This window comes from Zonotrichia albicollis, chromosome 16, assembly GCF_047830755.1.
Source record: "Zonotrichia albicollis isolate bZonAlb1 chromosome 16, bZonAlb1.hap1, whole genome shotgun sequence".
Taxonomy (NCBI): Eukaryota; Metazoa; Chordata; class Aves; order Passeriformes; family Passerellidae; genus Zonotrichia; species Zonotrichia albicollis.
In genome coordinates this window covers 5,899,041-5,911,750 of record NC_133834.1, presented here as the reverse complement: position 1 = coordinate 5,911,750, position 12,710 = coordinate 5,899,041, and the positions used below count along the sequence as shown (strand labels likewise).

General features: G+C 44.0%; 1 long non-coding RNA gene across 1 annotated transcript in view; it reads right to left on the bottom strand.

Annotated features, from left to right (window-relative positions):
• The window catches only part of LOC141731049 (uncharacterized), a 31,343-nt gene extending 18,932 nt beyond the window's left edge, over positions 1-12,411 (bottom strand). Inside the window, exons 1-2 of the long non-coding RNA XR_012582960.1 lie at positions 7,943-12,411; positions 6,686-6,788 (exon numbers count right to left, since the gene is read on the bottom strand). This is a non-coding gene — a long non-coding RNA (uncharacterized LOC141731049). The remainder of the gene's footprint in view (positions 1-6,685; positions 6,789-7,942) is intronic.
• Positions 12,412-12,710: the final 299 nt, after the last annotated feature.

Genomic DNA, 12,710 nt, shown 5'->3' with positions numbered 1-12,710 from the left:
AATCCACACAGATTTCCAATAATCAGAGGGTTTTCTCTGGTGCAGCAGCATGTTGTAAACTAAAGTTCATAATGTTGGAACAGCAATTGCTGGCAGATTTCTTCCTAATTTCTTGCCTAAGTGAAGTGCAGAGACCAATTTCCCATTTTACTGTTACCTTCAATAAAAATTAGCATTTAACTTGTCACAAGGAGCTATCTCTCATGCCAAGCAGTGTCACAATGTTGAAAACTCTGCACTGGTATGTTTCTGTTAGCTTTTTTCCAGCAGCAGGGCAGTTCCCAGAAAAGGAGAGCCAAGATTCAATTCCTTCTAATTATTGACAGACCAAGCACATGTGCTTAACAAAAAGGCAGACACAGAAGTACAGCCCAGGGCCAAGTTTAATGGTCTATTGGTGATAGTGTGCAACAAATGGACATTTGAGAGATCTGTGCAATGAATGAAAATGGCTTTTTAATTATGCATCAGCTGTAGAAGTTGTTTGCAGCCAAGCCAGTTTTAAGAAGGATGTTGGGAAGATCAAGATGAGAGCTTTCGTCCTGGGAGCTCTTGGGTTTGGTGAAACTGTCCTGCCACTAAGGCAAAGCTTTTTCTGGTGGTTACAGCTGAGGGGTTTGGCTCTGCTGCCACTGTCCCCTCCATGTGGATGAGCTTTTTGCTCCTCTCCCCCCTGGCTGTGAGGAATGGACCCTCCACAGCTCCTGTCAGGTGGCTGTGTTGACTTTGAGGAAGGTCACCTGGACATTCTCACTGTGGCCCACAACATCAACTGCTGGATTCAGGCACCCAAACCTGCCCCCCACATCACAGTGCCCACCCTGAAATAGCAGAACTGGCTGTTTTAAATATGTGTATTTTTAAATACGCACAAGATCTCCTCTGACAGTGCAATTAGCAGTGTGTGAGCAATGTGGGTGGGATCCACCTCATCCAATTTCAGCTTCTCAACACAAGAATGGGTGTCACCCATCTGGGCTTTCCCTGTCATCAGCAGAGAGAGGCAAGCACAGCCGGAGGGTGATTCATGCAGGTTGGATGGGTGAGCTGGCTCCTGGGAGCAGGGATAACTCCACAAGTTCAGATGGAAGTCTAGACACCCACCTGCAGCCAGACAGCCAATTCTGAGACAGGGGAGGGAGGGCAAGCCCACCCCATGGACCTGCTGCTGTGCAGGCAGTGATCTCAGTGAGAGGTCCTTCAATTAGCAAGATCCATGAATGTTGACAGGCACAATTGTCTGAGGGAATTTTTTGGCTCCTTGATGTCTCAGAACTTCATCCCATTCCCCTGCTGACTCCATAGGACTTGAACCAAATAAAACCAAGGGTAAGAAACATTTGAATTGGTAGGTTCTGTGTTTCTGGACATTGCCTGACCACCTCAGAAGGCTGGGTTTGCTAAAATATGGATTTTGATAATACTGATGATGAGTTGGTGGATAAAGAGTTTCCTCCCTCATTTTCAACCCTTTCCTTTTTTACAGTCTTCAATATCAAACTGAAAGCATGATTTCATGTATTTTCAATGGGAAGAACAGGAATCAGAAATTGATCATATCCTGGGACCATTACTCAGGAAAAAGCTTTCTTTGACCTGACCAAACTGAATTCTGGACCACAAAATTTGGTGCTTGCGAATAAACTGCAATGGAAACAACTGTGGTTGAACTAATGAGATAAAGATCACCCTCTCAGAGGGCTTTAAATCAAAGAGAATGACTTCGTTTCTGTACAAGTGGGGCTTCTTTGTAGAAGCCCATTGACTTTTTGAGTGATTTTGAGGGATTCTGTAGGTTTCTGAAGGATTTTCTCATGCAAAAACCCCCCAAGTCTCTGAGAGCAAACTATTTAATCACTTTTCATCTGAAATGCTCAGTAAACCTCTGTTTCAGGGGGGAAAATGCAGGGAAAAAACCCAAACCACCAATCAAACAGGTATAACTATATCTTCTAAATGAAGTGACACCTTGTGTAGACTTCTCAACTTGTTTGAAAAATTTGTCAAAACTGTAAGGTTTTGAGAAGTGCTCATGTTTGACTGAAATACACACCACTGAAAGAGTGGTAAAACTCCAACTGGCATCAAGAGGAACAGGAACAGCCAAACCTGAGTATTTCTGAAAATCCCACACCACTATTCTTATCAGTAATATCTGAAGGGAATGTGGCAGATGCTCACAATTCAAATTCACTTCAGATGTAGATCCCAAACTTAACATAATGAACTTGATTAATTCCAAGAAAATATAATTAGGACATGTTTATAGGCATTAAGCCATTCTGATGAAAGAAATATTTTTCAGCCTTATGAAGAACAAGTCATAACAGACTAGCGCAGGTTTAAAAATCTCGATATGATTAATGTATTGGATTGTACTTCTATCCGTAAGCAGAACAGTAAATTAATTCACTGATGAATAGTAAGAGGACAAAAATTACCCAAACATCTTGTACCTTCAAGTGCAGTAAAACTTAGCAGCCCTACAGCACATGAAGCGGTTTTCCATTTAAGCCATGTTTAAATGTATATACTTTAAAAACGGAAGACATCCCTTTTAGCTGAATTAATTATATTGATAGAACTATGTTTATAGCCTTCAGACCTCAAGGATGAAAATACTAGTTCTGTATTAGAAAATTATCTGGACTCTCCAGATGTTATTTTGCAAGTTTTAGCCTTACCTCTGATAGTCTTAAGAAATAGACAGGCTGCTTAAGGCATTCTTCCTTGAAATCAGAGACAGCACAGCAGCCCATCCAACACGGCAAGTGAAAAGCTCTGTAAAGTCATTCCTGGGGTTAAAGCATTGCTTTGCATCTGGCCATTCAAAGGAAGCAATGGGACTTAGGGCTTTTAAAGCTGGTGACTACAAAACCCAGCGAACGTCTCTTTCTGCAGTTGGCAGTGGGGAACAAAAGGAGAGCTACACTCCAACTGGCCCCAGGAATTCAGCCCAGACTTTGACAGACTTTCAAGGGCTTAAAAGAGAGGAATGGGAAGGGAGAGCAGTTGGATGTGAGACATCCAAAGGACTTTCTGACCCGGAAGGATTTCTTTAAGCTGGAATAACCATTCTGCGGTAGGCTTTGACAAATGTGCTTAAATAAACAAGATGGGTAAAAGGAGTTACACTTTATACCATTTTCTGGAGACAAAAGGACAGCCCAGCTGGAAGAAAGACTATCTGTTAGTTTGTCATGGCTGATTCCCTTCAACTCACAAAGTCTTTGGTAATTGGGTGGGATTAAGAGAAGTTCAGTACATTCCTGATTTTTGGATACCAGTGATAACGATGCTCATGGTATACTCAGAAGCTCTCACCATTTTACATGTTCAAAGCATTGTATAAACATCACTTAATTAATAGTTGCTAAACAGGGCTTTTTTCAGGTGCTTCTGATATGCCTTCTAAAGGTACATAAGTACTTAGATTGTATATAGATTATAAACTTTGATACATTTGTTCATTTTAATTAACCTTTTCCGTGTTTACATACATGATACAAGGTCACAACACATGATTGCAAAGGTGCTGGAATGGAGAGGAACCACAGGGGCCCAAGGGGATACAGAGAGCTGGAATGAGATGAAGCTGGGAAGGAAAATTAGACAGGTATCAGACAGTGTTTGCTACTGACTGAAAACTGGAGGGCTCCTGAGCGTGCTGTATTTATGGCAGGAGATGTGTTGGCCAGAATGATGCATGAGAAAGAGCGAGGGAAGCAAGTGAATTTCAGACACACGTCCCAGAAATGCCATGGAAACATAAGTTCTAGTCCAAAGGACATCAAAGTCAATGGAAAGATTCTTACTGAATGCAGAGCGCTCTGGATCCCAGGTTTCCCAGGGGAAGTTGTGAAGGTGTCATTTCTGGCTCACTTTAAAGTAAAAAAAAAAAAAAAACAACCAAAAAAAAGGTGGAAGAGTAGTCTGCACTTAGAGGGGTCACAACCAGTGTCTGAATTCTGTTCTTGCACAGCCCAGTGATCCAGAGCTGGTCCATCTCAGCCTTCCTTCTTTATTTTTTCTATTTTCATTAAAACTGATAGATGCGCCAAAGTCCAACCAGAGCTACTAACCTAGTAACAACCTAGTAACAGCTGATAAAATCAGTTATTTCCAAAAATTGGTTATAAAAGGCTATTACAGCAGACAGAGCGAATGGCCTGAGAACAATGAGGATTGCCTATAAGTGTAGTCCTTAAATAATGATACCAAGGCCACATCTGTCACAAAGAGGACAATTCTACTGCTGTCTTTTGTCTGCCATTGTCTTCTTCATTTGGTTCACTGAACAAGAGAGGGAAGTTTTACATGGTTGTGAGAAATGACTGGAAATGCCCAGGGGCTGTGGTCTTTACTCTAGATTTTAGTTCTTCCCATAACATATTTTTCAGAGATAGTGTGATTTAGGGAGGAGACATAGTTGTGTCTCCAGTGCTTCCCCAGAGATTTTGACCTCTTCAGCTCCTGGATTCCACCCCTCTGACCACCAAAAATATGAAGACAATCTACTGAATGTGGTGGTGTATTCAGCCACACTCATTTACAAAGCTTTTTTCCACCCTGTTCCCAGTTTCCAGCATTCCCTCTGATCTTTTTCCTACACTGAAATATCTTCCCGAGGTTTTTGGGGTTTTTTTCCTCCTGTCTGTCCAGCAATCCCCCAAAGTCTGCCCTCATACACTTACCACGGGAGCTCCAGTAGGACACTCAACCTGCTAAAATGCGTGGAATTTCTTGGTCCTACTAGTTAGAACATGATTTGGTCTTCATTCAAAGTGAAAGGCAAATATTTGTCTGGCAAGGTGACTCTGAGCATTTACTGCGTGTTACTTATCCAGTTGAGTCTTGGCAGCTCTCCCTACCTCGCACAGGCTGCCTCTCCTCCCTCTGGTTTTTCATGCTCAACTAAAGCTCCTCCTGACTCGCTCTGCTGCTGAGACAAGCAGGGCTAATTTCCATTCTCTCAGTGTGGGGTGGAACGCTGCATTGCCATTCATGCCTTCCCCAAATATCAGCCCTTCTTCTACCAGCAAAAATAAATGTGTTAAAGACCACGACTGGCCCAGGCAGGACAGCATGGAGCCCATATAAGTGCTTTGCTGGATAGACAAAATCAAGTCCTAAAATGGGATAAACTTTCATCTTGCTCTTCACGAGGGTAGAGCAGCCATTTCTCTCTGTGGGATCTCACATGAAGAAATTAGTTCTTGTGAACGTTTCACTCCCTCTAGCCTGGTGAAGGACACTTGCTGGCGTGTTTCCAACCATGCTAGAAGATTACTGAAGGCTCCTGGAGGGGAGCCAAGCCATGTCACATCCATGGGGCCCACTTTGCATTTTTGGCTTGTATGTGATTTTTGTTTTCAGCTGTGGTGGATAAAGTTTTCAAGTATATGATTCATTGGTGCTGTGCAAGCCTACAAATCTTTGTTTCTGAAATCTTCTCTTGCTCTTTAAGTTATATGCCAGCCAAGGCTAGAAAGGCAGAATTGTCATTCAGAGGCTTGCATATGGCTCAAGTGAAAATTGCTTAGTAGGGGGTGATGTGACTTTATGATACCTATGCTGTCAGCTGAGGAGGGCTTTTTATAGTTAAATGTGATGACAACTGCACCCTATTTATATCAATGAACTTAGGCATATCAAAATAGTAACATCAAGAGGAGTATCCTGGGCAAAGAAATTCCCACTGCTCAGTTTACGCTTCAGAATAAATATTTCTTTAGCTTACAATTGATCACTGGCTACAAACATTGCAGAAGTATTTTGTGGCTTTGACTCCACCCTGCAAACAAGAGGAGGTTTGGGGCTTGGCTCATTCAGGTTTATGGGACTAACAAGGCACATGTGGATATAGGTTGCCATCCCTACAACCAAACATCCTCAGTACCACTGGACATTTCACTCTGTCTCCAGGGCAATTTGAGCAGCAAACAACCAGAAAGGGAAGAAAACTTGTAATTTTGTGGTTTGCATGGCCCTTACCATAGTTTTTATTATTGTCATTACTATGAAGGGGGGTTCCGTGCCTCCGTCCTCCAAAATTTTGGAGTGCCCTTTCTAAGCCAGGACAAGCCTGTTTTCCCCAGCTGAGTGCAGGGTGGAAGGAGAGAAGCTGGGAGCCAGGCATCCCCTTTGTACCAGGGAATTTTGGGGGGTGTCTTTAGGCCACACTGAAAGGAGAAGCAGCATTCCCCAGCTCTCAGCTTTCACCTTCCTCCCGAGAGGCTCCCAAGCAGCTGAGCACAGCAGAGCAGTGCAGGGATTTTAGACACAATTTATTTAATGGAGTGGGCAGGCTGGCAGGACCAGCACACGGCTGCCCATGCTCCCAGAAGAGTTATCCACTGCTCAGCCCACTTAGCTCCATGCTGTGGGAGATTCACCTTCAGAGGGTAGGCAAGGCTTGCCTGCGCTGCTGAAACAAAATTCAACTTTTAATAGTCACATTTGCTCTTTTGCACCCTGTGGTATGATTACCAGAATTCAGTCTGCTCCCAAATCCCCCTTCCCACCAGTTCCCACAGCTTTGGAACAGTTTAGAGGTCACTCTGCATTTTGCTCCATAGCCCTAATTACTACTCAGCACTATAATTGATACGTTAAAGCCTATTAAAGTATGGAGCCGAGCCACTGCTTTACAGTCAGTGCACTTGTAATGCCAAAAATCACTTACAGTTTGTTTCTGTGCTTCATTTCAGCTACTTTTAAATAAATGTCTCTCCCCAGGACCTGGACGATGCGAAAGGGATTTAGTCTCAGAGTGTGAAAGTTGCAGCCTGCAGCACCAGAAAAATAAAGCCTTCTTACAAAGCCATTCAAATGGATTTCCCTCACTGATTGCTTCAGCCAAAAGTAAATTATAAGCCAGACATTATCAAAGAAAATCACTGTAGCACATTCCAGTTCATTTCACTGTACAGCAAGGATTTGAATGCAGAGGTGCAGGCCCTGGGTCACATTTTCATATTTGCTAGGCAAACTCACACACCAGAGCAAACTTTATTTATACATGTATACTTTAACTATCACTTCTGTTATTTATTATGGCAGAGGATGCCTTCAGGACATTCTTGAGGGGATGAGCTGTCCGGCATGCATATAAAAATGAAGCAGCAAAATCAAGTACAATTAAACTTAGCAGAACTATTAAAAGCCTTGGACACCCAGCAGCCAGGCAGGGCTACTGCAGGACATTTCTAAAAGCTCATGAATAGAAGATAAGAGGGGAAGGGGCTGCCAAATGCCAAGGTGGAATGTGTGCTCTTGCATATAATTTCAAAAGAAACACTGGGAAACAGAGGGAAAGCAAGAGAGCTCAAACTGTGCCTTGTGTCAGGACAGCTTGTGTCAGAGCAAAGAATAACAAGGAGAAAATACAAGTGCTGAGATAAATATAGCTGCAGTTTATTAGAGAACAGCATTCTCAAAATCTAGAAAACAGAGGGATTTCTCCAGGAAAATTCCACAAATACAGATGGATTTAAATAAACTCTACCTTTTTCAAGAGAATTAAATACTCTGCAGCTAAGACCATGCTGGGAAAACCGAGTCAAACTGAACTCTTTATAAGGCCTTTTAAGAAACAGTTTGGCCAAAGTTTCAAAGGCATCTCAAAAGTCATTGGACACTTCTATTCAGGCATAGAAATAGGCACACACTTGCCAACAGGGCTTGTTCCATCTGAGTCCTTTAAGGAGACATTACAGACATGGAAATAAGTCCCCTCCATTTGCCCCACAACAAGACTGCCAGGTGCTCCAGGTAACACAAGGACTTGTCTTCCCAGCCTCAGGACAAACCTGATCCAGGGCTTCAGAGGAGCTCAGCTTCCTGCCTTGCAACAGCATCTGCTTGGATTTCTCAGACAGAGACAGAGGGGACAGACAGAAATTAATATCTAAAATCAATGGGGGACTAAGGGGTCTGATACCTGAGACAGCAGGAGCCTGGACTTCCCAGCACTGTGGGCCTCAATCCCTGTAGCTCTGCAGCTCCCACAGGGTTCAGCACATGGGAATCTGCTGCATCATTCAACCAGGACCTGGATTTGACTGTCATGGAGGAGAACCTGGGAAGGGCAAAAGTTCTACATCAGCTGCACCTTGTAGAGCAGAGGGAACTGCCCCACTTACAGCCAGCAGTGACACCAAGGAGGCAGCCACCAAGGAAAGGCCACTTTCAGAAAGAGAAGCCCCATAGAGGAGGGCATGTGAGGGATGTGTGGAGCCAGAGTGGTTGTGTCTCTTTTAGAGGGTCCCCTGGTTGAGGACACAGCAGTTGGACACCACCCTCCTCCATGCTCCTCCATGCTGCTCCATCCTCCTCATGCCCAGCCCTCAGCAGACTTCCCCCTTTTACCACTTCTTTCCTCTGTGTTTGGAGCTGCAGTGTGGGACCACACGCCTGGATTTAACCTGACAGGACACTCCCAGTGGCAAAATTATGCCCAAACAGCCTCTTCAGATCTGACTCCATTCCAGATGTGATCCTCCACAGCTGTACAGTATATCCAAACTTTGCATATCACACTCCCATCTCTGATAAGGAACCAGCAGCTTCTGCAGCTCCTGCCTTTGGCAGGAACCAGGACATTATGAGAGTTTGATTCTCACTAAATTCTCCCTACTCCTGGCACACTTGGGACAGGGTCTGGGTGCTCTCACAGCTCCTGAAAGAAAAGGATTTTATTCTGGATCCATGTGAAAAAGAGGTCCATCTCAGCTGGTGGGATGCAGATCAGCTTTCTGAAGATGAACATTAATAGTGTTTGAATACCCAACTTTCAGCTTATTGGGAGGTGCCATCATAGCTCTGGGAGAGCCCTGGACTGACAAACTGCAGCAAGGGCCTCATCCATCACCCTGCTGCACGGGAGCTCTGAGCCACCCTCAGCCAAAGTCAATAAAGTGCCACAAAGATTCAGGATAAATTTCAGCTGGAACAGCAGTAATTGGGTCTGTCACCCTCTGGAGATGTAGGGAAAAAAACTCTCTGGCACTGCTCAGGGACCTTTAAGCTCCAGGGCAGAGTGGCCATGGAAAATCCTCGAGCTGGATGAGATTGTCCCAAGGAGCAGTAGCAGAGCCAGTGGGCAGGAGCTCCAAACAATTTGTTCCATTTGAGATAGAATAAGAGACTTTTCCATGATTACTTCCAAGCCGGACAAGAACAAGTCTTTTCCTGCCATCTGAAATACATCCTACTAGTGTAATACTGGTTTAAGGAAAGAAAGGGAAAAAAGAAACCCATTTAAAAAATACTGCAGTTAAGCCATGCCCAGGAAACATTGTGGAAAACAAATTTTGTCATGTGAGCACTGGAGAATAGATGGGTCCTTTTAACCAAGAGGATGATTGTTGTGCTAAGCTGGCTCTCTTTGTGCTCCTCCAATGGGAGCAAAATGGATTGCAAAATTAGTAGTTAATAATAAAATGTCAAAGGGTGAAGGAAGTGCAGGTTCCCCCACATAGCTGGGTCCCTGTTTGGGAGTTTCCGAGCAGTTTTCCACATCCCTTTGCTATTCAGCCATGCTGCCAAAAGGGCCAATCAATGGAGCAGTCATAGTTGGGCTTTTTGTGCACAAAATTCATGCTATTCATGCCAGGCCCTCCACGTCAGACAGATGCAGCTCATTCATCTCATGGGGCCATCAGACAGAATCTGGGTGCTGAAGGCATCCTGTCCCCCTGATTTGGCTCAGGTCTTCCCCACCACGAGGGTCTCCCCACCCCACTGCTGGCCCTTGGAGCTGCTCACTGGGTGAATTTTGGGCTCCTTCCTTCCCATTAATGAAACAGAACCATGATTGTCAAGGAAATGCTGGCAGTGATCTAATAGGTCATTCCTATCTTTAACTTCTATCATTCAAAATAGAAGGAAATAATTTTCCAATCCGTTTGAAAGTTCACATTGTGAGCAAAATAAAGCAAAGTTCACCCAATCTTTCATTTGCTTTGTGAGTTTTTTCCTCTTATGGGTATTTAAAGAAATCAGATGTGACAATTCTGGGTAATTAAATTCTTTAAGAAAGGTCAAAAAGCTCCCCAAAATAGAGAAATTATAATGTTTCCAAAAGGCTGTTAAATCATTTCCAGTAGATTTTGAAATAATAATAATTTTTTTTAAAGCCCTCTGTTTCTCTGCCAAGTGCCACCAAACAAATCCATATTAAAGCCAGAATCCTCTCATACAGACTAGTGCTGCACACTAGAAAGATAAGTTTCCTGATCTGAAAATTAATCTGAGTCATGTCTGTATTTTAGCATTTGTGAGGAGCACTTTTGTAATACTGCTAATTCCCTGATTAGTCTGACAGGAGTTTTTTTCCCCCAGATAAAGGGATTCTGTAACACAGCAGACATTACCACATTGTCTTTGTGCTGTTGTAACTGCAGAGGGGAGGAATTGCAGGCTGGGATTTTCAAGGGCACATCAGGCATTTGGTTCCAGCTGAAACTCCACAGAACTGGGCACCTACCCCGGGCTTTAACCATCAGGCTCCAGCTCTCCAAAACGTCCAGCAGGGATTTCAGCCCCTTCTGGCATGGGTTCCTGAGCTAACCTCACCTCTTACGTTAATAATATCAAGATTTTCCTTCTCCAGCAGAGAGTGGGGCTGGATGAAGTTCAGCTCTGGCTTGCTAAAGCCTATTTTGAGAGCTCACATGAGACTCTCCTCCTAGAAGAACGGAGAGAGTCTTTTCAGCCTCTGGCTATTGTGCACATCACAGCAGGTGAAAGCATTGTCTACAGCTCTTTCCTTGTTTTCTGTGCAAACTTTCACTGCATCATTTCTCTGGAGGCTTAAGGAATGGTGAGGGGTGGGAGAAGGGAGGAGGACAAAAGGACTGACAGATGCTTTGGAAAAGTTTCAGTGTTGGCACCGCGAAATTTGATGTTCTTGTGTGTGTGAGCACCTCCATGAGAAATAGATACAGCCTGCTTGAAGAACTCACTGGGAATGCAGTGAACCAGTGGCATGACTTTGCTTCATGCTTTCTTACATTGTCAGTCCTTGAAAAATAAAATAAAATCAGAAATGTCTGGCCCTGAGTCAAAAGCAGTTCTGTCCTTAGGACCACATGGTCAAGTTTTGTCCTGGTCATCCAAGTGGGGCTGATACTATCAGAGAAAAATGAAGAATTAGAACAAAAGACACAGGCAGACCTATCCCCACACATGGGAAGGGTAAATCAGCTCTCAGCCTAGCTGCCTGCAAACACTGATTATTGCTACAGCCTTCTGAAAGCCGACAGTCACCAAGGACATTGAGCAACGTGGTGTGTCCTTTGCAACACAGCATCTCTGGGGCAAGGGCTGCATTCTGGGCTGCAACCATCTGAAGTCTGCTCGTTGCTCTCACCATTATCTGCTCCTTGCTCTCACCAGTAACTACTCACTGCTCTCACCATCACCCACTCACTGCTCTCACCATTATCTACTCACTGCTCTCACCTTTACCCACTCACTCCTCTCACCTTTACCTACTCACTGCTCTCACCATTACCCACTCACTGCTCTCACCATTACACACTCAGTGCTCTCACCATTACCTACTCACTCCTCTCACCATCACCCACTTGCTGCTCTCACTATTACCCACTCACTGCTCTCACTGTTACCCACTCACTACTCTCACCATTATCTACTCACTGTTCTCACCATTACCACTCACAACTCACTAGTAACTGCTCCTGTCAGGGCAGCCCACAGGCACAAAAGGCAGGGACCCACAGCTCCTCACCCCAATAACAGGCCTGAATGACAAGTGGGACAGAGAGAATTTATCAGTGTCCTAATGAATTACCCTGCAATGGAAAACTGATACCTGCTCCCCACCTAGGCATTTTCCAAAGGTTCTTTTCCCACCTCCCTCTAATCCCACTCAGGTTATCAGCAGCAAACCAGCTTGGCAGCACCTACAGCCACCCAGTAAACACGTGATGCAGTCACTGAAGCCAAAGTTTGTCTCTGAGTACCCTCCCACGAGGAATTCAGTTGTGGCAAACTGGTTTAGACCAACATCTGCATGGCCAAGATCAGCTCCTGCTGGCCCTGGGGAGGCCAAAGGGGACACACACTGCTGAGCAGTGACTCAGCAATAATTCCATCACAGATATTTATTAACTGCATGCTGGGCAGTGGCTGGTGATGTCAGAGGTGCTCACAGTGATTGTCACTATGGGCACAGCGCAGCACTGCTGCTCTTTGGTTTCCTGCTCCTCCATCTGCCTGTCCTAGGAGGTTTTTGGGTGTGATTTGTGCTCTCTGCCCCAGATATTGCAGGAGAACCATTGCAGAGGTTTCAGCATCTTTTTTCTTAATTTTTTTTTCAAATGATGTGAGCTTTCCTACTGTGCGGTGATCATAAAAATACAGACAAGCTCTCACTTAGTAGGACACCTACAAATTCACCCTCTGCCTAAGTATTTTTGGAAATATTATTGGCTCAGCAGGGAATTAGAAATGTATTGAAACATCCACAATACCTGATAGATAAATAGGCCACACAAACCCAGTTCAATTGGTTAATTATGTCTTTTCATTAAACAAAAAGCTTATGTAATAATCCATTCTTTTCCTAATCCTATAAATATATATTTTTCTTGATATAACTTATTTTTAATGGGTCAAGAGGAATTTAGCCATGGATTTTAAATAAAGAACAATTAGACCTAAATACAACAAAGTCCTAGGAA